The sequence below is a fragment of the Paramormyrops kingsleyae genome, chromosome 19, assembly GCF_048594095.1.
Source record: "Paramormyrops kingsleyae isolate MSU_618 chromosome 19, PKINGS_0.4, whole genome shotgun sequence".
In the NCBI taxonomy this organism is placed as follows: Eukaryota; Metazoa; Chordata; class Actinopteri; order Osteoglossiformes; family Mormyridae; genus Paramormyrops; species Paramormyrops kingsleyae.
This window is the reverse complement of record NC_132815.1, coordinates 3,272,636-3,296,033: the sequence shown is the minus strand read 5'-3', so window position 1 is coordinate 3,296,033 and position 23,398 is coordinate 3,272,636. Positions and strand designations below refer to the sequence as shown.

General features: G+C 47.4%; 1 long non-coding RNA gene across 2 annotated transcripts; it reads right to left on the bottom strand.

Moving 5' to 3' along the window:
- Positions 1 to 2,078: 2,078 nt before the first annotated feature.
- Positions 2,079 to 20,686, bottom strand: LOC140581231 (uncharacterized). 2 transcript variants are annotated; one of them, XR_011984290.1, is made up of 5 exons: positions 20,607 to 20,686; positions 13,933 to 14,010; positions 9,347 to 9,431; positions 4,123 to 4,405; positions 2,079 to 3,157 (listed from the first exon to the last, which is right to left on the bottom strand). It is a non-coding gene; the product is annotated as an uncharacterized lncRNA (long non-coding RNA). The 2 variants fall into 2 exon arrangements; XR_011984291.1 differs by having other exon boundaries at positions 20,615 to 20,652.
- Positions 20,687 to 23,398: the final 2,712 nt, after the last annotated feature.

Below are 23,398 nucleotides of genomic sequence, written 5' to 3'. Positions count from 1 at the left end.
GTGTTTGCCTGTTCTCTGCGTGTGCGTGGTGTTTGCATGTTCTCCTTGTGTGTGTCGTGTTTACAAGTTCCCTCCATGTGCGTGGTGTTTGCATGTTCCCCCCATGTGCGTGGTGTTCGTATTTTTTCCCCGTGTGCGTGGTGTTACCATGTTCCCCCCATGTGTGTGGTGTTCGTATTTTCTCCCCGTGTGTGTGGTGTTTGCATGTTCTCCCCATGTGTGTGGTGTTTGCATGTTCTCCCCGTGTGTGTGGTGTTCGTATTTTCTCCCTGTGTGCGTGGTGTTTGCATGTTCTCCCCGTGTGCATGGTGTTTGCATGTTCTCCCCATGTGTGTGATGTTTGCATGTTCTCCCTGTGTGCGTGGTGTTTGCATGTTCTCCCCGTGTGTGTGCTGTTTGCATGTTCTCCCCGTGTGTGTGGTGTTTGTATGTTCTCCCCATGTGCGCCGTGCTTGCATGTTCTCCCCGTGTGCGTGGTGTTTGTATATTCTCCCTGTGTGCGTGGTGCTTGCATGTTCTCTGCGTGTGCGTGGTGTTTGCATGTTCTCCCCGTGTGTGTCGTGTTTACAAGTTCCCTCCATGTGCGTGGTGTTAGGATGTTCCCCCCATGTGCGTGGTGTTCGTATTTTTTCCCCGTGTGCATGGTGTTACCATGTTTCCCCCATGTGTGTGGTGTTCGTATTTTCTCCCCGTGTGTGTGGTGTTTGCATGTTCTCCCCGTGTGTGTGGTGTTTGCATGTTCTCCCCGTGTGTGTGGTGTTCGTATTTTCTCCCTGTGTGCGTGGTGTTTGCATGTTCTCCCCATGTGTGTGATGTTTGCATGTTCTCCCTGTGTGCGTGGTGTTTGCATGTTCTCCCCGTGTGCATGGTGTTTGCATGTTCTCCCCATGTGTGTGATGTTTGCATGTTCTCCCTGTGTGCGTGGTGTTTGCATGTTCTCCCCGTGTGTGTGGTGTTTGCATGTTCTCCCCGTGTGTGTATGCTGTTTGCATGTTCTCCCCATGTGTGTGGTGTTTGCATGTTCTCCCCATGTGTGTGATGTTTGCATGTTCTCCCCATGTGTGTGATGTTTGCATGTTCTCCCCATACTGCTGAAGTTTCCTACAGCTCGTCGAGTTTTCTCCTCTAGTACCAAGACACGCAGTTCATTGGCATCTCTGAATTGCACGTATTGTATGATTTTGTGTGTGTGTGTTTGTGTATGGTGATGTATAGAGTACATTGCAGTGATCAAATGTTCCCAAAACCTGTTTTTTTGGCCTTGATAGGACACTTTTTGGTTCCCACAAGGGGAAACTCAATTTTATAAGAATCTGTGACTCCATTCAAAAAACTAAAAATGCTAAAAGACTTGTATTTAGTTTGGTTACTGGTTAGGGCTGTTTAGGGGTTAAGGCTGTCATTGCTGGGTTAGGATTTGTCTCGTAGGAATAAACAGACGGTCCTCACAAAGTTATGAAAATTAACGTGTGTGTGTGAGTGTGTCCCCATCAAAATTGTGCTGGTTTAGACTGAGAGGAGAGAGTCCATGTACACATTGCCACAGCACTGTTATCAAGCAGATCAGCCATTAGCATGTGCTTTGGTTTCACGGGCAGGTCAGCTGACACTCTCAGCCAATGGCGTGCAGTCGTCCTATGAGCAAGACAAATATTTCCTTTGTTGGGCTGCAGAAGAGCTTATGGAAAGGTCAGGCCTGTCATCGTGGGTGGAGAGGCTGTGTAAGAGGGGGAATTCTGTTAGGTGTCATGGCGTGTGCTAGACGTTCATCCCTGTAAGCAGTCGCAGTATGCTTATGAGAGCAGCCGTCCATTTGGGGCTTTGCATCGTGTGTGTGTGTTCAGATGTGACCTTTGTGGCTCACTGGTGCTGAAGTTCTTAAAAGAACAAACACATCAGCTTTGAGATTTAAATGTGGATATGAATGAGTTTTCAGTTTTGTTTCCGCGTCGGCCGCAGCTGGTCACAGCCTCGCAGACCTTTAATGTTATGTTCTGAAGATAAAATGGGCTGCTCTGTCTGAGCTCCTTACAAATTGTTTTGTTATTAGGTGAAAATGTGCGTAGTGGAGTGGGGGGGGGGCAGATCTCGAGAGGGACAGCGCAGTCGACTGAAGCTTGGCTTGGTGATTAATTCCACCTGTCTCTCATCCCCTGCAATGGGCACACACTCGTTTATTCTGTTTTTCTCGCTGTTTTATTGTTATTGTGTGACCTGGTGACCTGGACCTCGACCCTGTGACATCACCAGCTCTCCCACCCCATTCATTTGCATTTCGTTTTAGTCTGTACGTCTTGTCGTCTGTCCAAATGCTTTGTAAGGACACCTGTCCCCTGTCACACGGGGAGTGTGTCCCCTGTCCTGTCCCCTGTCACACGGGGAGTGTGTCCCCTGTCCTGTCACCTGTCACATGGGGAGTGTGTCCCCTGTCCTGTCACCTGTCACACGGGGAGTGTGTCCCCTGTCCTGTCCCCTGTCACATGGGGAGTGTGTCCCCTGTCCTGTCCCCTGTCACACGGGGAGTGTGTCCCCTGTCCTGTCACCTGTCACATGGGGAGTGTGTCCCCTGTCCTGTCCCCTGTCACACGGGGAGTGTGTCCCCTGTCCTGTCACCTGTCACACGGGGAGTGTGTCCCCTGTCCTGTCCCCTGTCACACGGCTCTGCGTGCTGCAGCAGGAATGGCTTCATGAACAGGTATGTTATGAATCACCCAAACCAGTGATACAATATGGCCTCTGAAAGTGTTTGAAACCAGTCGATAATTGACAGCATATGGCAATTCCTCCCATCCTGGGGTAATGATAATTAAAAGGCTCAGTGCAGAGAGATTTCAGGGAAAAAAACATCAAGTCACATTACATTACATAATTACATTATGACTTTAAAAGCAGCTCATTTGGCCTCAAACACGGTGGAACCTTTTCAAAAAGACCTTTTTTTAAAGCGTAAATTACAGGGAAAGTGGAGTATATTCAGCTGAGCTCATATGATGGAAACAAATGCTCTCCTCTCCTGCTGGGGATCTCCTGAAGTCAGACAGCAGACAGCTCTGACATTCTAACTGCCCCAAACTCCACTCTATTCCCTGTTTGGTGATGTATTCTCCTTCAGCCAAGGGCTGGTACTGAGGCACGGGTGAGTGATGTCTGTGAAGCCCTACCGGAAAAGCGGAAATCCACAGAGTGTGTGGAGCATTTGGGTGGAGTCACGCACACGCTGATAGCAGCAGCTGAAGCCCGGATTCACTGGGACAGTGTTTCCCAATCCGGTCCTCGGGACCCATGGACAGTCCACATTTTTGCTCCCTCCCCGCTCCAGAAATGCGGCCTGTCTGGCAGGGAGCTTGGAGGGAGCAAAAACATGGACCAACTGTGGGTCCCCAAGGACCAGATTGGGAAACTGCTCTGGGACGCACTGCACATGTCTGGTGCTCTTACCAGGTTATTTTGTTATTGTGCTGTAAAGGAAGATTTGCAGTCAACTATTGCTTTTAAAAGCAAAGCTGCTCGACAGCTGCGCAAAATAGTTTTATTTTATACCAGGGGATTATTTATGTACTGATAATAAAATATATGAAATAGGTATTGAATAGGACATGCTTAGCCTTGTTGCTTCACATCGGCTCTACCTGTGTGGAGGTTGACTGGAGTTGAATTGTCTGCAGGTGGGAATGGGTGTCTGAATGGTGTGTGTAAGAGGGCAACTTCATCCAGCACCCCAGGAGCCTAGCTCAAGGGCGCAACGGAGATGGGGCTATGGGAGCACAGGATTCAAACTGGTGACCTTCCAACTACAGACGCAGACCCCTAACCCACCGAGCCACACGCGGCCCCCCAGTAGAAGGCAGAGATGGACATTTCAGGTGCAGGAAGTAAAAATTCAAACCGGGATTCAACCAAACAGTTGAGCATAAAGAGTCACAGTCACAGAGTACTCAACTGGTTGGTTGAAACAAAATCCTGGTTTGGATTTTTACCTTCTGGACCTGAAATGTCCACCTCCGGTAGAAGGCTGGATGAATGGTATTGCATAGACTAACACCATACACAGATCTGGAAAAATCCCAGGCAGGTCACACAAGTTTAAGCTTTTTCAAAGTAATAACAGAGCAAAGAACAAACCTTGCTGAACCTCCCGGATGCGTTTCCTTCATAGCAGAGACAGCAGGAATACTCGATAGTATGCCATCCCGGATGCGTTTCCTTTATAGCAGAGACAGCAGGAATACTCGATAGTACGCCATCCTGGATGCACCCACCCGTGGGGTTTATAGGGAGGTCTGAGGTTTTGACAGCAATGTCAACATCTTCTCCTATGCTCTTCACAAACACTGTCCGCCGAGCTGCATCGTGCTTCGCATTGGTGTGTGTTTGTTTCCACCGCTGCCTCGACGACACATTACTCCTAGGAATGAGGGAAAACGTTTGAGATTAGGCCATCTGTTTAAATAATGACTCTTCCATTTACAATCATCCACCATATAGATATGCAAGGATTCACTTATGAGGCGTAGGACTCCTTTAACTCAACACCAGGTCCCCCTGTGCCGGAATGCCAGAGACGAGACCCAGAGAGCTGATATCCCCTGGAGGTTTGAGGCTGGGAGGAAAGTGAGCTATTTGTCACACGGCAGCAGATATAGTGCATCCTTCGGTGAGGAACCATCCGGCGCAGGCGCTGCGAGACACGCCATCGCAAACGGAAGGTGCTGTGATTCCGGTGACACCGGGAGCGGGGAGCTGGGTGGACCAGTCTCTTCAAAGTGGGCCGAATTGCACAGAGGTGCAGCGGTATCAAATTAGATTAGACTAGATTAAACACCAGTACTCAGATAACAAAAGTACTCAAACGACAAAATTGCATCCAATCCGAAGACAAAATAGTGCAAAAGTGGTAGAAGCTGCTACTTCCAGGCTAAGCTACGATCAGAAGGTCGCTGGTTCGAGCCCCAGTTTTCGGCAGAGTAATCACATGTTTGTGGACCCTTGGGTAAGGCCCTTAACCCCCAGCTCCATGGGCTCTGCTGCAGGTGGCCGCCCTTCACTGCCAAGTTCACTCTCACCTATGTGTGTGTCTGTGTATCATGGACAGCAAGATGGGGAAGGAGAAAAGAGAATTTCCCCATGGGGATCAATAAAGTGTCGTCATTATTCTTATACACGCGTATGGATAAACAAATTACTGTACTTACAGTGGTATGTGCGGTGTGGTATAAATAACAGGTATATATAGCACCTGTGACTGTGGCAGAGAAGAAGGAGAGCTCTGTAAATGAACTCCAGGAACCATAGGCCCTCTAAATGTAGTTTGATGGAGGACTATATGGGCGTGGCGGGGAAGCGAAATGGACATGCATAAGAAGTCTGTCACATGTTCGCTGGCAGCCAATCCACACGTGACATTCGTTAGCCAAAGCCCGGCAGCCCCTTACTGCATGACTATCCAGCATGAGGTAACCGCGCACATGAGAGGGATCCCACCACAATAACAAGCCTGTCATCCATGTTTGTCTTCGAGCAAGACCCAGAAACATTTCACCTGCAGGCAGTCAGAGAACATTTCCTCTTCCAGGAGAATGTGTGTGTGTGTGTCTGCATGTCTGTGGTTTATTGGGCCATTTGGTCTCCACAATATGATAAAAACCTGTTATTTTTGCAGTGTGGGGACCATTTTTCAGGTTCTCATCTGTGAGTGCAATCAAAAAAGTAAAAATGCCAAAAGTCTCGCATTTTGTTTGGTTACTTGTGGTTAAGGTTAGGGCTGGGTAGGGTTAAGGGTGTCATGTTGGGATTAAGGTTATGCCCATAGAGATGAATGGAGAGTCGCCACACAGATAGAGATGCCTAATCTGTGTTTGTGTGTGTATGTGTCTGTGTGTGTATGTGTCTGTGTCTGTGAGGCATAAATACTCAGATTCACTGCCACAGATAAAAGACAAAACACAAAACCAAGGTACAGCATTTTCTGCAAAACATTTCCATAACTTCAACTAAATATCTAAGGTGAAGTCAAAACATTCCCTTTTAAGGGCATATAGGGAGTGATCTACAGCACCTTTTCCAGACTCACCCCTCTCACAGGGAGTGATCTACAGCACCGTCTCCAGACTCAGCCCTCTCACAGAGAGTGATCTATACCCCTGTCTACAGACTCAGCCCTCTCACAGAGAGTGATCTATACCCCTGTCTACAGACTCAGCCCTCTCACAGAGAGTGATCTATACCCCTGTCTACAGACTCAGCCCTCTCACAGAGAGTGATCTATACCCCTGTCTCCAGACTCAGCCCTCTCACAGAGAGTGATCTATACCCCTGTCTCCAGACTCAGCCCTCCCACAGAGAGTGATCTATACCCCTGTCTCCAGACTCAGCCCTCTCACAGAGAGTGATCTATACCCCTGTCTCCAGACTCAGCCCTCTCGCCATCCTGTGGGGACACTGAGACTCAGAAATGTTTAATAATCTCACTTTCCTCCACTACAAAACCATAATCCTCTAATCTGCATTGGTCATAATCTACAGTGTTTCTCTGGAGCCTGAGCAGTGATTGGAGGGCTACCTTACCAGCTGGCCAACAAATCCGCTCACAAAGGCAGAGGAAGGAGGACCACAGCAGTCAGGTAATCAGGTAATGGCCACAGCCGTCTTTGGCTAATGAAGAGATTCGGTGTAAATGCGCTTTTAACCGAGAGCGGCGTGGGCCTGAGCTCGGTGGAGCGGCGTGGGCCGGAGCTCGGTGGACCTGTGCCTTCCTCCTGGAACCTTCGCCTCTTTGTCCAGGGTCTCCTTTGAAATGTTAAGCCCGGACCAGCGGCGACGGCCCTTCGGCGGCTGTTAGGGATCCATAAACCAGCTCGGCGAGCCGTCCGGGCAGAAAAGAACAAAAATTCTTTTGAAGAAAGAGGTAGATTAACCTTTCCTCCTCGACGCAAAGGGTAATCCATAGAGCTATTTCTGCAGTGTCTGCCAGTGCTGTTACACACCACGATGACTCACCACTGTACCACTAGTTATTATAGCAACAATTACGATAAATGGTAATAATTTTCATCAAAGTGAGGCCCCATCAGCTGCCTGAGATATTGTGACGTCGGAATCGCTGTTGCCGGCAAGCTCGTCGCAAATGCATATGTTTACCGAAGCAAATGAGCACACACCTGTATGAAATTTAAGAAGCCACGTTAAGGATACATCCTATTATAAGAGAGGTTTAATGAGACCACTCTGTTTTTCATTTAGCTTGATGCAGCCAAAAAAAAATGAAAAAGCGCCAACTAGTTATTCTACCGTCTTGTCATCCACGATGACTGCGGCCCGGACTTAATGGCTAGAGTGCCGAGTGATACAGAGATAATTTATCTCGGTGTCAGATAGAGGTTTGACTTTAATGAGGATGCTACAGTTAGGGAAGCTCTTTGCTGGCACACAAACAAGTTTAGCCTTCCGTTGGGAGGGCGTGGAACACGCTGTCCCAGTTAAAACTTTTATCAATAGCGATACAAAAAAGAAAATCAGATAACTAGCACACAGACACATATTCTTTGAGATGGGAGCCATTTTTTATCTCCACCTTTGACTGGATCGGCTTCTTGACGCCCCGTGACTCTGGCTTGAGGTATTCCTATTAGTTGATTGGCTGGTTGTCGGTAAACAGATGCCAGGGAGCAGCGATGGGAAGGACTGTCAGCTCACTGGCCAACGAGCCCATGGGATTGTGAAGTAATTGCACTGAGCAGTGAGGTAAAAGCCACCTGCTGATTGGACAGATAATCATTATTAAAAGAGCGCCAGGAATCAGCATGGGGATTGGCTGTCAGCAGACCGGTAGGTCGATCATTCACGGGCAAGTGGGGGAGAACAGAAATGAGGGGCAATCAGGTTATTATTTGTGGGAATAACGGCGCGGATCGGCATGGGGAGAAGCCGCCAGCTGATTGGTCAAGTGATTATTCATAAGCAAATGACAAAGCAGTGCAGGGAGACGACCGAAACAGTGGCCAGGAGGGGGTCGGGTAGGGAGGCAGGCTGCGATCCGTCCCCGTGACCGATGAGTCTTATTAACGCTCACGGAGAGGAAGCGGGGGACCGCGGTGGCACACAGGACGCAGGAGTGCTCATTGGCAATCACAACAGTAATTGTGTCTCTGCTCTGGGTCAGAAGCAGAGCCGGCCTGGTCCAAGATTGACGGCAGCCGTCTGTCGCCGTGCTCCCAGAGCCGGGCGCTTGAGACAGTAATCTATGCTTTTAAAGCATCTGACAGGCATCGCCTTACGAGGACGAGATGTCACCGGGATTTTCCACCCAAAATAGCTGCAACCGGCCAGGTCAATAGATCCAAAATTAAAGAAGCTGCCGGCATTTTTTATTTATATGTTGTATCCAGCCAGATGGACTCGGGATAGCCGTCACTTATCACGGTGCTTGATTACACAGCAAGGAGACATTAAACACGCCCCGCGCGAGTCTCTGAGTCCTGTCTTTCACATTGGAGTCTTCTGGCAATCCTTGTGAATCAGTTTGTCGCTGACTTATGTTATTATTATTTTTCACTTGCGACGCGATTGCCCTTCCCCTTACCCTTGAGTCCATTTGAAATGCCTGTAGCAGTACACCCGGTCGTTAGTTATTTATTAATCTGCCGTTCTTAGGCAGCATTTTTAAATGTTTAAACTAGAACTATGCGAAACAAATAGCCTGTCTCAGATGTCATCAGCGACCCTTGGCGTGAGCTTTTATTCCATCCATCTTCTAATCTCTTATCGCGGTCAGCATTGGAGGCCGGCTGCAGCCTGTCCTATGCAGCATAGGACACAAGGCTAGGTATGCCCTGGGCACATAAGCACACAGCCACACACTGTGGGCATCTCAGAGACACCAATTAACATAATTACTGATATTTACATATCCTTTGGGCTGCAGGAGGAAACCACAGGAAATCTACACAACATGGCGAGAGCATGCAAATTCCAGCACAGAGGCGGGATTCAAACCTACAGCCCCTGAGGTGTGAGTCACTGTGCCACCCACAGTCTGTTACTGCTATGTCATATTTCTGTATAGAACGCCATCTAAATATGGGCAGGAGTGTCAGCTGGCCATTACGCATAAGCTGAAGCTGGTGACGGAAAGGGATTCAGGAGAAACGTAACAAACAAAAAAAAAGCCCTTATTGTATAAACAAAGTACTGTAGCCGTGTCCCTGATTGGACAAGGGTGTGGCGCAGTCTACAGCCATCTCGAGAGGGAGAATCAGGTAATCAAGGGTTTGGTTGTTAATTATCCCCACCTGTTCCTTATTTATTTGGTCCCCAGTGTCCCTGGTGACAAAAACAGCCTTAGTCTCACCTGCGTCTTTCTTGTCTTTCATGAACGAAGCTGAGAGCTCTCGTGTGTATCAGGTCAAAGCATCCACACCCTGTCTCCATCTAACCTTGAAGAGGGAAGACTTTGTAAATAAATCTGTTCGGTGTTGTCACATAGCTGTGTTCCCCACGCAGATGGAGATATTCCCAGAACGTTGCACAAGCTCAGCGCTCAGTATGGGAGCTTTGAAACAATTCACGCCATTTGAAAAGTTACCAAGACCTGGAAAAAACAAAGAATTCAAAAACCAAAAGAGCTGTTTGATAGGTGTCTGTCGTGAGTCTTCCAAGAACCATAAAGGATTATGTAAAGCTGCATATATTTAAGGATGAAATGTGATTTTTATGCCTTCGGTTAGTGAATAACTGCTAAATATCACTAAGAAATTTGTTTAAATTGTTCAGGGTATTTTTAGGGGTGTGTTTTTGCACTGCTGGGCATTGAGCCAAAACACAGACCCAGGCTGGCCTTTGAACTAAAGTCTGTTAACGGAATAAGATGGGAGCCAGTGGGGGGGGGGGGGGGCATTCACAGAACAGGCACCCAGCACGGATGCGAGCCTGACCGCTCGGCAGCATCTGTCACGACAAACGATCTGTGTCAACCAGTGATGTGACACCGGTGTCATCGGCGTCCCCACCTGCGACTGGGCGGAGATTTGCACGCACATCCACAAATTCAATGGCAGACGTTCCGGAAAAACGCAGCCCGCTTGGGTCGCTTATCGCTACTCTTTTGTACTCTGCCAGGCCCACCGTCATAAACACAACAGTATTCATGATGCATTGTTTTCATTCAGGCTCAGCTTATTCTGCCTGAATGATCTTCTCGATAAATTATAGTTTGAAAACAAAGCATTCTTTCTCTCTTTTTTTCCTCCAATGAGAAATCTAAGCTTTGGGATTCTTGCCCTCATCCCCTGCATCACAAACAGGTCCCGCTGGCCGTCATACCTCAGCCCAAGTACCAGAAAAAGGTTGAAAAGGGAACAAGCAGAAAAACAAAGTGGATAAACAACCAGCCAGGTATAGGAACAATACGTGTTTACGGAAAGCCGCACCAAAATTAAAAGTCCACAGTCTCTCGCTGCATCGCCTTTATTACCCTGTGAAACCAAACACAGCCAAGGAGTCTATTTCCAGCTGAGTCCCCGACTTGAGGTTTAATTTGCTTTCAGGACAGTGCGCCTGGGATGCAGTTCAGAGGAGCCCCGGGAGTACGACAGGCCTGAACCTCCCCTCCAAGGCCGGCCGACTCTGCATCTGCCCATACGGCCCCGAATCTGGGCCTGGAGACGCAGGGCGCCCTTTTGGCTGAAGATGGTCATTGTCAGAGCTCCCGTCCGCTGGTTCTTCACAGAACAGACGTGAAGTGCCATATGTTAGAAGAGCGAGGTTCACAGGCTCTTCCTGCAGGGGTTTGCACTGCTGTCTTTTCAGCCAGCTGGCTTTAAGCAGACCCCCTCCCCCCTCCCACCACCACCACCTCCCCAGCGCCCCCCAGTGCTGTGGAATTAGAATGATGTTGTCAGCAGCCATCTGAAAAAGATCAGGGGAAATGCATATATGATCCTGTCTATTAAACACGCATGTCTCACTTCAGATGAATATATATTTTATATTAGTGCATTTTTTTTCACAGCAACCCAGACGTCTGCATTTTGCTGCAAGTGTTGGGGGGTCATGACACAGCTGGTTTGTATTGAAGGACCAAATCGCAGCGTCATAAACATTTGTGAGCTGGGCAGCTAAAGAATTAGCTACCATTGTCTCTGCGCTTCTTCATAAAAGAAGTGTTTGATTCACAGCTAACCTCTCATTTCCAATACTCAAATCATATGTGTATACATGTATATTTATAGTAATTTTCAGTCAAATTGCGCTGCAAAAGCATACAAGCATATTGTAAAGGGGAGAGTTTAAAGCGAACTGCTGGTGACTTGCGTCACTGGGAAGTTCCAAAAAAAAACTGGGCGATTAATGATCACCGATGAAATGGAGACTGATCGCGCTCCTCTACGTGTGGCTCATCTTGATTTCACGCCAAGCTCAAGTCCTGGCGGTGTCCCACGTAGAAAATAATTAACGTCAAGCCGCTCGCATGCGTTTGCTCGCCGCAGAACCGTGAAAAGAAGAGGAGGGGTTCGCGTCGGCCGCTCCACGCGCCAACAGCCAAACATTCCGCGTGAACGGGAACAGAACAGAGTCCCTCCATAAGAAATTCAGATATGCTAATTTGGTATTCATAGGGGCACGCCTCTGTTTAGTTATTCTCACACCGTAATGTGAATTCCTCATCCCTATTGATGTTCCATGGGCTGCCTAGCTTCTGTACCTCACTGCAGTGGATTTGATTTAGTTTAGTCTCTTTAGGGATTCTGTTCCATCCTATGCAAGCTAATATGTTTGCCATGTTTAATGATGCGCAAAATTTTCCTGAGTAGAAGTTTTATCTTTATCAGGTCGTTCTCTTAGCGTGCTGTCAGTTAGCCGAGCAGAATGTAGACTTATGTAGAGATATAGGCTCGCCGACAGTACACACGCAAAACATGCCGACTAGTTAAGCGTTTCTGTGATTCTGAAATAGGTGCATGTTGAGGCGCTGGGATGATGGCAAGATGGTAGCAAATTAGCTTCACTGCGGTGTGTGAAACGCTAGAGCCAGGTCACGTGGGATAGGCAGACTCTCTATCTGCTTAATGGAGGATGTGATGTTTATTGTCCCCGCGTTTGTCATTCTTTCCCTTCCTGAACTGATCCTTTACATCTTTCCTCACATCCTCTCCTTTGATCTACAAAGCAATGTTTGTTTCTGCAGAAAACGCAGAATAAGCAACTCTGTTTATCTGGCGATGTGCAGTTATTGCCTAACTGCTCCAGCAGCGAGGATCATTCCTCAGGCATGCATGGAAGCCATCATTCGTCCTCCCAAGGTTTGACCTTTCATCTCGTTCTGGAAAGAAAGCTCTGAATAGGCATGAACACCCAGTCTCTGAGGATCTCCGTCGCAGCAGAGAAGAGCCGAAGGATGCTCAGGCCAGGAGCTCTGCACAGTTGCTTTGTGTAAAACTGTCTCGCAAAAAGTAGACATAAACTCTCTGCTCTCTGATATAAAACAGTTTAAATGCAAGGAGGCAGCAGACTCGAAATGGAGACCAGGAACGACAGCACTCCCCTAAACAGTCCTTTAGCAATGGAAAGAAAGAATAAATACCCCTCCTGATTTTGGCATGCAAATGGAGCTATTCTTCTGTGTACACGTGTACGTATGCGGTACACATGTGGTCAATTCCATAGCTAAACGCCGCTAGTGCCGCAGCTATCGGTTACACGTCTGCGGCCACGACCTTCGGAGCTTGAAGGACGTGGCTGAAAGCTCATCTGGAGGAAATGGGCTGGAGGTCTGCGTGATGAAGTGCGGGTGAGAGTCCACAGCTCTCCCCCATCGGCCATGGCTGCCCTCCCGTCCACCAGGGGGCAGCCAAGCTGTCACACACATGTGTTAAATACATACGAGCCGCGTCGTCCATCTGCTCTCCGCCACAGCTGGAAGTCCTGAAGAATGCCTCGCGGAGGTTCGAAGTTCTCCCCCAGGGAGTCAGCACGAAGCTCACACAATTAATACTCCAATTAATTAAATTAATACTTATAAAAACATGGTTTGCAGTTGTTTTTAGGACATAAAGACGCATTTGATTTGTTATCAATTTATGCAAATTTATCAAATACATATTTTATTTATGAATGAATCACTGGAGGCCTCTGTTCTGTATTGTTTCTTGTTTTCTCCTTATTCAGCATTTTTCCCCTTTGTTCCGGAAAAAAAAAAATATTAATGACTGAACTAATCTATTCAGCATTGTGACTAATAGACTCGTAGCAAAGGCTTTCGTTTGAGCCTCATCGCTAATATTTCGGCTGCTTCCTGCAGCCTTCGGAAAACACAAACGACTGAAGCAGGGTTTTCTGTTCCCCTTCCTGACTCACTCCGCCACCTGGCCTTGTTGGGGGAATCAGCCACTGATGAAACGATAAGAAAAATGTAATCCAGCTACACTGTCAAATATCCCTCTAACAAGACTCACAGACAGAGCTGACGTTCAGATAAAGAATTCAGAATCTGTAGTTTACTATATAGACAAGTGTGTGTTATCTGGAGTCTGAAATCACATGGAAGAGACAAAACAGGATGGGCCCATCTTGCCATGTGCAGTTATGGAACAACTTTCCTTTTGTTTGGAGATCTGGCTATGAAATCAGAAAGGAAACATAGACTTTGGGTTTCTGTGGACTTTATCAGTCTTTATCTTAGTTTATTCAGCCTTCAGAAAAAGGAGAAAAACAGGAGGAGACTGCTATGTAAAATGTAACTCACTGCTGGGAGTGTGAGTGACCAAGTGCCTGGTTGGTTGATTGGTTGGCTACTTGCTTGCTTCCTTGCTTGGGTAGTTGATTGATAAGTTGGTTAGTTGATTAATTAGTTGGTTGCTTAGCTGCTTGGTTAGTTGGTTGATTGGTTGGTTGCATGGCTGGTTGGTTAGTTGGTCGGTTGCTCGATTAGTTACTTGCTTGAAATAAAGTGAAGTCCCATTCTGCATCTTGGTGAGTTCCTGCTGGCTCTGAGGATGATGAACAATGACAGGAAGCCTAAACGAAAAGCAGACAACTCAGGGCGCATGACACAAACATCTCAATGTCAAGTGGACGGCAGCTGGGGATTCTGGCTGATGGTATCTCCACTGACGGCTCTGTGGCAGGGCCTGGCTTGTTTACCTCATCACGTCAGCAGCAACACGGCTGAGGACCTCCCCGGGAGCCCGGCCCTGCGCTGCCAGCAGCAGGTGAAAAAGCCAGCGCACTTCCATTAATTCTCACGGCGGGCCCATCTGCAGCCTGGACAGAGAGTGTCCTTGGTTTGGACACACCGTAGCGGGGGACGAGAGGGCACGGCCCACAGCTGGGATGTGACGCTCTACCGTGCGCACAGAGCCTGACCGCACTTAGGGTGCCGTGATCGCTGGGGGGGGCCCTGGGGAGGTCTCACAGTCCAATTAGTCAGCTGTGCTACTTCCAGACTGTACCAGGCAGACAGGCAGGATTAAGATTTTATTACCTTTGGAAGAGCAGGAACGCGGCAGTTGAAAATCCATTGTTTAATTTTTTTGGTGGGAAGTTTGTTGAGAAAAATATAAATAAATAAAACATTAAAAAATAAGAATATATATTCTGTACCAGTGGCCATCTTTCGCCTTGCAGGTAACGGCTGATATAATGATAAGAAATCCGAAACACGTGCCGTCTCTTTTTGGGAAGCCGGCCAGTAACGAGATCAGGATGTCTCTCTTGTCGTTTGACAGCCAAGAGCTATAAAAATAATTTCATAAAACCAGATTATCACACTATCTGTGACACTTCAGGTGAGAATAATAGGGATGCAAAAAAAATCCCTTGGCTGGCAACTGCCTTGAATTTGTAATAATAGAGTCTGTCAGGAAAAAAATACATTTGATTGCAAGTTGATCTCCAAAACAGGTTGTTGGAATAAAGAAGGCTTTCTTAAATTTTTATGTCCCTCAAAGGAGACAAGTTCTGGTGTATTTTTAAAATTCATTCTTGGCCTGTTTTTGCTTTGTTTTTTACTGAAAATGCATCCCTTACTCATTCACGGTTTCTCTGCTCTCAAGTTTATGCTGGAGAAACATTTCTGCCATAAATATGCGTTTACCCTGTTTACTTGCTCAAAAATATTGTTTTTATGTTAGCAGTTTATCATGCCATTTCAGATAAGGTTTTAGACGCATTTGTCGACACAATTATCAATTTTTATGCTGAAGGTAGAGCAATGTCAACAGCATCAATAAAACTTACAGTAGATGCAATTACAGGGGAATTATTTAAAGGCAGGTGGCTCTCAGAAATAAATAATACAGGAGGCTTCTACAGCAGAAAGGCACTGCAGTTCAGCGGAGAGTCGGAGTGCGAGCATTAATACTCGCTGTTCATCAGTGCCAGCTTAGGATGCAGCTCAATCCATTAAAATAATTAGCGTAATTCAATAAAAAGCACAGCAAGCCAAGTCTGATTTTTGTATCTAGCCGGTCGATGAGTAAGAGATGTTCCAGATGGTCAATGTTCTAAATTTTGCTTCAAAGTCACCCCAAAACAGCGCACAACTGCAGCATAGCAGGAGAAGATGTAACAAGAGGGGGCAGAGTGTGCGATTGATCCACAGAGTTTGGGATGACAACCACGGAGGAGCACCAGTCAGAGCCAATGAAAAGAGTTTGGGAGCCCACGCTAAGCTTGCTGGCACTCACTCTGCCTTCAGGGGGCGCCCAGGAGCAAGCAAGCCACGCATATCGCTTTTGTGGCTTCTCCTTGGGCTCAGCCTGCGGGGACCACACCGACAGGGAGTGTTTATTTTGGTTCCTGCGGTTTTGGTTTGCACCCCCCTCGCCCGCTTCCAGGATGGTGTGGATCAGCCTGCCGTGACCCCTCTCTACCTCAACCCTGAGATTTTTTTTTAACCTCTTTGATGACACTCTCCCCAGCGTGAGTGTGTAGAAAAGGTCGCGCACCTCCTGATGCCCCGCAGGTGAGATGCGGTACTGCACTCACATGGGTAATTGAACTCGATCTCTTCCTCTTCTGAAATGCATGAATATGGATGAAGTCATATCTTTAATCCACCATTACTTTTCTAAATGAGTGGATGACATTTCATTTTTTAAAAATATGCCGCTTTGTATGTGACTACAGTCAGAATCTAGCGAGGACAGTAACCAGACCCCATTATCGCAGCTTTATTTTACAGCATCTTTATATACATCATACCCTGAGAAAGGGCCAATCATCAGTCAGCTGGGGTATAAACCAGTGTTTCCCAATCTGGTACTCAGGGACCCGCAGACAGTCCACGTTTTTTGCAAAAATGTGGACTGTCTAGTAGGGATCTGGGATAGAGCAAAAATGTCTGGCACCGTCTGGCAGGGAGCTGGGAGGGAGCAAAAATGTGGATGGTCTGGCAGGAAGCAAAAATGTGGACTGTCTAGTAGGGATCTGGGATAGAGCAAAAATGTGGACCGTCTGGCAGGGAGCTGGGAGGGAGCAAAAATGTGGATGGTCTGGCAGGAAGCAAAAATGTGGACTGTCTGGCAGGGAGCTTGGAGAGAGCAAAAATGTGGACGGTCTGGCAGGGAGCTTGGAGAGAGCAAAAATGTGGACGGTCTGGCAGGGAGCAAAAATGTGGACGGTCTGGCAGGGAGCAAAAATGTGGACGGTCTGGCAGGGAGCTTGGAGAGAGCAAAAATGTGGACTGTCTGTGGCTCCCCGAGGACCGGGTTGGGAAACACTGGCATAAAGCACCTTGCCACCGACATTACCACTTTAATAACTCCCCTGCGCTAAAGTGCCCTTCTTTCCCTCTGAAGCCAATCCTTATATTTCTGCTGTTCGGCGAGTCTGTGTGACAGGGCCATGTCACCTGGAGGGTGTCTAACAAGGTCGTTATGTCCCCCCCCCCTTGTAGCTTTTAAGGTCCACTATGCAAGTGGGAGTCTCTGTACCATTCAGAAGCCGCATTAGTGAAATTACCGTCGTTCTATCACACGTCGGCTTTAACGCGGCACATGGCAATCATTAGTGCCCCCCACCCCCGTAATCACAGCCACCGTGCTCCCCCACCCTCCCATATCCGTCCTGAGCCTGGAGTCCCGCCCGACACGGTGTCACCGCTCTCCAAGTGTGTTAACGTGCAATTCACCGGCAGCAGAGGCAGTTCGTAATTGAACAGCTCTGCTCTCCAACTCTATTTTATTCAAACTGAAATAAGGCGCCACTCCTGGGACGCCTTTGAAAGCGCAGGCCACTTTGGGGCCCCCGCTGTGTCTGGGGCGTCATGTGACCGCGGGGGAGGGCAGCGTGAGCGGCAGGAGCTGGCTTTCCACCGGCGCAGGCGGCTTCCAGCGAATTAACAACACATGCACGACGCCGCCAACATATAAAAGGCCCATAAATAAACACACCATTATATAACAAGATTCAAATTGAATGTTTTATATTTCTATAAAAATGTTCTCCTTGGAAAAATGGAACATGAAATTCCATATGCAGGATTTTAGCAGCAGGACCTCTCAGTTTTCTCAGACGCTTTTTCTTGCCTAAAACGAGAATCTGATCTCCATTTCCCGTTTGTTATTTTCTCGTTATTTCTTGCTGCCTTGCCCGTGCCTGCTGCCAGCCCGGCCCTAAGACGACGCCCATTTAAAGGGCCCCCGCACTGCACAATTCTGCTCCGCGAGGACCCCCTCCTCTACCCGGCATCACCCTGGTTCCTGTTCCGAGGGCCTCAGAAATAGGCGGCTGGTTTAAGTGCCTTTCTCATTCTCATAGGAGGTCTGATACAGTTTTATCCTGACAAAACATTTGTCCTTCCTCTTTCTGCCTCCGTCGATCTGGCAGGCTTTGCCGGGGCTTTCCAGCTACCCAGGAAAAGGTCGCAGAATACAAATGTGCCACAACACCTCGCCGGCGATCGAAGTCCGCAGGCTTTGGCAGCAGTTTTATATTGTTTTCCAGATTTAATGAAGTGTTACCCCTCTGCCCTGCCGAATAAAATAATAAAACCTCTTACCATCTACCTGATAGTCCTAACAACACTGTGTTTACTGCTATGAGCATATAAATGTTAAATCATTATGTTTCCTTGGGGGATGAAAAGGCATTCTTCAGGAAGGCTTACAGTGTTTACCCATTTGGTAAAATGCATTTATGAATGCACTTCAAGCGCACACAGATCTCACTCATAAGTCGACAGTCGTATTGCGCTTGCTGATTTGCCCATCCAGGATTTTATCTCTCCAGTTTTTTTTTCTCTGAGGGCTTTCACTGAGGACCTTCTCAAGCTCTTCAGGGTATCCCCACATCAAATCCTGCTCTTTATCTGAATCGTAACGGGGCCCATAACTGATGGATCGTGGCTGTTCAGACTTGCTGTGTGTCCCCCTGGGCTCAGCTCCCACAACGTCATCGTCAAGGTCTGCCATCCTGCCAGGGCTCTCCGTAACTTTTCCAGCAATCATAACAGCCATCGGAATGGCAGGCGCTGACCCCTCCCACCAAAAGTACGTAGACTCTAAGCTCAAAGCCTGCAAGCCACATGCAGCCAGGAAAGAATCACAGCAGCGTAAATCTGGACCCGTCGCCTGCCTGCACACGCAGGCGTGTCCACGTCTGTGTCACATAGTCACGCCAGAGCACCCCGGAGGTACGAAAAAAATCTGTGGCCCAGGGCACACATGAATCCGTAACACAAGCGAGGGCGTAAAACTGCCATAAGGGCTTTGTTTGATCAAACCATAATCCCGAAACTCTGCATTACCAAATTCAGGCTGCGTTCCTTATTTTGTTAGTCAGCTAACAGTTTAAGACAACGTAATGCTAACGTTGAACAGGAAAAGGAGACGCTTGTCTGGCTCGGATTTTCAGTATGTATTAAAAAATTCAGCGCGGCACCAGGTAATGAAGACTGTAGAGAACAAAGACGCGGTTAGGTGAGTTACCGCGGGGAGCAGCACGGCAAACGGTTTGTTGGCTTCAGCAACCAGCTAATTGCGCTAGAATTTGTGACGTAGGCTGGTTATCGCACATGAGCTGTAGGACATAAACCCTCGAAGCTAAATGCGGAGCCGACATTGTTGTCGACTCAGTTCTGAAATAGGCTTCTCAGCAGAAACAGTAATGAGGAAATATTTAGCGAATAGCAGGCGAAAATGCACATGCTCTGAGGCGAGCACTCTAAATAATCTATACGTAAGGTCAGGCCCCGTAACGGCATCTGTGGGTCTGGAGTGAATCAGCGGCATCGACGCTTGGACAGAAAGGAGGAGGCCTTCACGTTTGCCTGATTAAAAAACTAAAAAAACATGCTTGCTCCTGTCACTGCATTATGTGAGACTGTGAGGCATGGTGAAGCACCATCTACCCAAATTATTTACCCATTTCTGTATTTATTACCCAGTGCGGCCAGGCTGATCCTTCTACCCACTGCCCATAATCCCTCCTCCAATATCGCAGTACAGCTGTGCACAGTACCAGCTCTGAAGTGAATGCAGCAATTAGCACGGTGGCATAACATCCATTTTGTCAGCCCTGACAAATTACTTAATGGGATGTGGTCTGGTTGACAATCCAGGCATTTACACTCTCTTTCCTGGGTGCGTCTGCTGCATGACCTCCGACATGGAAGACGGGTGATTCCATCAAAACAACAACAGAGGAGGACAGGAGCCGCAAGGGCCCCTGTTTCCCCCTTTGTGATTTATTCATTTTAATCTATGCATGTACAAATTTTGTTCATCTTGCGCCACCCATCGGGCCGTCGTGGTACTGCACGCGAAATGCGTGGTTCCCGCGAAATGGCACGCCGCAGAGCACTCGACAGTTTCAGTCGATTCAACTTTTCGTTTGTGCCCTTGGAATTTATGATTTTCGGCAGTAGACGGATTTTTTTTATATCTTAAAATGAAAAAAGTAATAAACCCAAAAGCGTTGTGACCAACTACAGTTCACCTGCATTTGTTGTTTTTATACCTCCTGTTCAGTTTCTTTTCGACTGCAACCAAATTTCAGGGCAACTGACAGAGGAAGCCGGATTTATTTGTTTGTTTATGTGGGGAAAATAATTTAACTTAATTGTACCGACATTCATTTTATCCAGCTGATTTTATGTTCTCACCGGCTCTCAGAGACGGCTGTCTTTATCATCTATCAGAGGGCTACGTGACCCCCGTCCCTGAGCACCAGAGGTTGGCAGCTTTTAAAGAAAACGTTTCATTAGCCCCTGATTAACACCTGCGACACTAGGGGACTAGGCTTCCTATCAAAATAAATACTTTATCTTATTAATCAATTAATCAGCGAGGCTGACTGCAGACTGACCGCGGCAGAGCGCCCACGACTCTGCGCCCCCCCGCCCCCAGCCCGTACTCCTGTCAGCCCGGCTATTTGTCAGAGCGGGGAAGCGGAGCGCGGCTCGCCACGGGCGTGCGCCAGCCGGCTCGCCATCCAGCCGGGGCGTCCCCGGGGTCCGCTCCCTCTGCGGAATGATGCCGGGGCACAGAGGGCTGCGCGGCGCGGCGCCCCCTACGCCTGCGGCACCCCAAGGCTCGGCGCCTCCATGAAGGTTAGCAGGCAGGAAAACGGGCTCTTAGCGTCCAAGGTCAATGCTTCAAATGCTTATTTACCTGCTTACCCGGGACGGTGCGCCATGCAGGGGGGTGTCTGGTGGCGGGCTTGGGCGCGTGACAGTAGCGCGCGATTCAAGTAAGGAAATAACCGTAACTATTTAAAACGCGCGACTAGCCGCAATATAATAAAACTAGCGCTATTACTGTGGGACAGCCCAGTGTACACAAAAAGTGATTCTTTCTATTAAAATAGGGCTATTATATGTGGAGAACCGTGTTCCATTTTTCCAGTGGCACCATTTTATATGAATATGGAATACTGATTTTATTATTTAATTTATGTCTTGCAAAACACCGAGGATAAGACAAAAGCTTTCAACCCGGCATAAATAAAAAGAAGAAAATGTTTTTTTAAAGGCGGTCCGGTAGAATATGAGGCTGTACTTTGCAGCGGTGATTGTCGTTTTCTGGTGGGCAGCGGCATCAGGGAACCCTTTTTTATTTCACATATTCAAAAATAATGAAGAAGATTCAGTAAATTTCAACCTTGCGGGTGCTGGTACTGAAATCTCAGCTCCCAGGAAAATGTCCATCAACAGAAATTTAAATTGTACTTCTGCTCCGTGCAATTTTTTGGCATGCAACAAAACTGACGGTACTTGGTCGTCCTCGGCGCAGTTACACCCCGTCCCGCCTGTCCATTTCCCCATTCGGCGTTTTTGCGGTCGTCACCCACTAATCGCCTTTCTACAAGCGGCTGAGATTTCCCGCGGTAACATACCCACCGCAGGGCCCAAGACAGTTTCCTTGGACACTGATAAAGATGTCGAATCCACCTGAGTAAAAGAAAAATGAGACCATCTAATTACCATAAAAAAGTGATGGAAAAACAGTCTTCTTTCCCTGTTTGAGAACATTAAACTCGGTATTTTATAAAATGACGTATTGTAGGCGTGTGAGCGTACCGCTCAGTACATCGAGATGGATGTCTTTCTAACTTAAACTAAGGAGCTGCAAACCAGGCCTGCTTAGGTGGCATGGATCTCCAGTCACAAGGTTTTTTTTTTTTTCTTTTTGGAAATAACAAGAAATGCCCTGAGAGAAAGATCCCAGCCATGCCAGGTGTAATCGTTGCCTCTGCCTCTTGATCTGTCAGTCACTCGGTGGATGTCTTTACCTGGCCCGGTGAATAAGCTGTCACGGTCCTTCAACCGTCCTGTTATATTTCAATTCGATGCACAAACAATAAGTGTGAGTTCATTTCACTGCTCACTACGACACGCTGTAGTCACTGGGTCTATTTTTATCAATTGTTGCTACCAGACCGGAATCAAATGTAAAAAACCATTTCGGTGAATTCTGAAGTTGTCTTCATTTCCTGTTTGCTAGTAGTCTGCCCACTGGGAGAGGAGAAAATTTTCGAGTCTGGAGGACTCTCTGGGTTTCTGTCAGGGACAGTTGAATGCAAATTTGGAACACGGATAAAGCGACAAACTACAGGCAGGGCACTGAACCGAACAGTGCAGTAAGGAACCACTGGATGGACGATTTCTCTGCACAGCAGCCAACGTCAGGGATTTCTTTAAATGCACGCAAGAACACTATAACTGAATAAGAGACTAAAAGAGGTGAACGGAAAAACAGAAGAGAATGAGGACAAAGGGTGTGTAATCACGCTGTGTTGTTTGTGTCCTTAAAAGGAATATATTCTTAATTTTCCTTTGAAACACATCTGTCCATGTGGAGAGTTTCAAAAGTCCTATTGATCTGAATAAGCTTATAGACGAAGCGTTCATAGACCTGTAATTCCACTGGCTTTCAGGAAGCGGGCTGACTTGTTGCCTTCAGGAATGCCGAGGAAGACATCTCAACTACACAATGACAGTTCTTTGAAACCATTTCCCAGCAGGACTGTGTTTGTGTGGAGAACGGACTTTTTTTTTTCCCCTCTGAATGCCCGCACATTCAAATAGTGTTACCGGTAAGACAAGGACCACGTCAGTTTCCATAAAATTCATGATTATTTTGCAGTAACATACATTCATCAGTTTTCTGTAAAGGCATTCAATTTAGACTTGCAGTTATTGGGTCCTTGACCCCAGAAGGTGCTCTATACCTCCAGTTCAAGAAGATTCTGAAATTTTCTTGCAATTAAAATAGAAGCCATGAAAAATATAAAACAAGACCTTTGGGAGTAGACAGTAACTCACACAGAAAGTCTTCTAACAGAGATATGTCTCACATCTTTATCTCGGTAAGTCTTTGTTTTTGTTGGTCATTCAGGTTTTTTTTCCCAAAAATAATGCAGACCAGGTGCATGTCTCTATATGTTTTTGGAATGCTTGGAATGTTCAGGAAGCAATAACTCATTTTAATGGGCACTAGAAATGACTTTGGGGCAGCTTTTAAATGCATTTCGTTGATGGGGGGGGGAGCGACCGCTTGCTGTGGAGCGTCAAGCACCCTCCTGAACTTCAGCATCACACCATGCATACAAGGAATCTTCCAAACAACGGAGGTTCCCTGCTCCTATCTCTTCTACAGATGAGGGGGGGCAGCCATCCCAGTATCATGAAAAGTAATTTTTTGTTTCCCATAGATCATTTCAAGTGTTTGGCTGGCGCAACAGGACCTGGGACCGATCCAGTCCACAAATCTGTGGCACTCCCTCTGGTGGTTGTCATTAATTTGTCCCATGTCAGTGATGTCACAAGGCCCCTGGCCATTGCTCTTCAGAGCAAGTCGATAGTTAGCTGGAAAAACTGAGTAATCCAGGCCCTCACTGCCCATGACTACCAAATGGGTTACTCATGCCAATGAATCTCTTCAAGTGACTCTATGAGCATCAG